The sequence below is a fragment of the Octodon degus genome, unplaced genomic scaffold, assembly GCF_000260255.1.
Source record: "Octodon degus isolate 3935 unplaced genomic scaffold, OctDeg1.0 scaffold00026, whole genome shotgun sequence".
Classification (NCBI taxonomy): Eukaryota; Metazoa; Chordata; class Mammalia; order Rodentia; family Octodontidae; genus Octodon; species Octodon degus.
In genome coordinates this window covers 14138417-14140471 of record NW_004524602.1, presented here as the reverse complement: position 1 = coordinate 14140471, position 2055 = coordinate 14138417, and the positions used below count along the sequence as shown (strand labels likewise).

Below are 2055 nucleotides of genomic sequence, written 5' to 3'. Positions count from 1 at the left end.
ATTCGGCGTTAAAAAAAAAAAAAAAAAAAAAAAAGGAAGATCACAACTCCTAGAAAACAAGAGGGAAAAAATCTAAGTGATCCTGGGTATTGAAATGACTCCTTTACTGCAACACCAAAATCAAAATCCACAAGAGAAAAAACTGATACTACCCAGTGCAGTGAATTTTCTTAAGATAAACTTTTTTTTTAGTGGAACTGGGGATTGAACTCAGGTCCTTGCACTTGCCAGGAAAGTGTTTATTCTACTGAGCCATCTCCCTGGCCCCTAAGAGAAACAATTTGTAAAACACTTGCTTTATAAAATACTAGTATCCAAAATAAACAACTCAAAACTAAACGATAACAGCCAAGTTAAAACAGGAAGATCCCCAGAGCTAATGGAAGAAGGAACTCGTATGTCGAGTAAGCATACGAAAAGATACGCAGTATCACATGCCATCAGGGAAATGCAAATTAAAACAATGAGATGCCCTTTACTAGATTTATTAAACAATCATTTCCAGGAATTCAGGAAAGAGAATGGCAGGGGCTAACAGATGGAAGACGAGAGACTTTTAAGGGCTGAAACTATTCTATGTAATATTCTACTGGTGGGTATGGGTTATACATTCGTCAAAGTCATAAACTGGAAATTCAAAGGTTGAATCCCAAAGTAAACTATGTACTTATTTTACGTCAATAATAATGTTAGTGATAGTCACTCATCAATAATAACAAATGCATTATTACAACTTTGCAGCAAGCTAGTAACAAGAAACTTGAGGGCACAGGTGTGCGAGTCATACACATCCACTCAATCTTCTTCTAGACCTTGGCCAAATAGCTCAGCAGATTAAAGCGCCTGCAAGCAGGTGCAGGGGCCGGGTGTTCAATCCCTAGGCCTGCCATGCCGGGCTCACCCCCAGGGCAAGCTGAGACGGCAATTAAGACCAGGTGTGGTGGTATGCGCCTGTAATCCCAGCTCTTGGGAGGCTGTAAGCAGGCGGATCACTATGAATCCAATCTAGTAGTGAGACCCTAAACACCCTGTACACCCTAAAAAAAAAAAAAAAAAAAAAAACCCTCTTCTTCTAGACCTAAAACTGCAAATAAAGGTCTGTTTTTAAACATTAAACAAATGAATTAGTTTTCCTTTAGAACCTAGATATTATTCAATGTATACAAGGCAAAAAATATAAGCAGGTAATTTTTTTTCATTTTTTAAATTTATGTATTTGATACAGAGTCTCACTATGCAGCTCAGACTCTAGCACTCCTTCTGTTTCAGCCTGCCCAGTGTAGGGATTACAGGTGGGCACCACCATGCTCAGACCTGGTTGCAGGCTCAGAGGGCCTGGGGGCGCAGCCAGCACGGAAGGTGGTGCTGGGGATCAAAGCCCAGTCCCTGCACTCGCCTACACAGGCACTTGGTCCGCGGAGCTATCTTGCTGGCCCTTAATCAAGTGATTTCAATAAATCTTACAAGCATCCTTATAAAGAACAACCAAAAAAATATGATGGTATATGTAACACTAACATGAAAAGAATATATCAAAGAATGAAAGAGAAAACCTTTGATCTCTGTGACTAAACAAGTGACTTTCAGTTTTAAAAAAACTGCATGTAATACTGAAATATACAGTTAAGTGCTTATTCCTTGATAAATGCTCTCATAAGTGTAAAATTTTAAATGCCTGCTATACTACATCCTGAGTGCTTTCTAGTTTCTGCTCTTTGCTTCCACTGACCCAAGCTAGTGTGTACAACCTCTGTAGAGATAGTTATAGCTACTTGTGCTTCAATAACTCTATCACCTATGCATACTTCCTTATAAAACTTCTCAGTGTTTCTAGAACATTAAGAAATCCACAAACAGAAAAGAGAAAAAAAACTTTCTTTCCCATCAAGTGCTGTGAAGGCAAAAGGGGGAAGACAAACGCTGCAGTCCTCTTTGGGCTGCATCAACCAGCAGTTCAATGAGTTCCACCGAGTGACGACAGGCCGGCGACCACGACCGCAGCCCTCCTGGAGACCCACACCCAAAGCGCAGCCCGGATGCGCTTACCCCATCCCA

The 2055-nt window shown here is 40.6% G+C and overlaps 1 protein-coding gene across 1 annotated transcript in view; it reads right to left on the bottom strand.

The window, feature by feature from the left end:
* Vps13c (vacuolar protein sorting 13 homolog C) overlaps positions 1–2055 on the bottom strand; it is a 170179-nt gene that overhangs the window by 30580 nt on the left and 137544 nt on the right. The gene's annotated exons all lie outside the window — the stretch shown is intronic.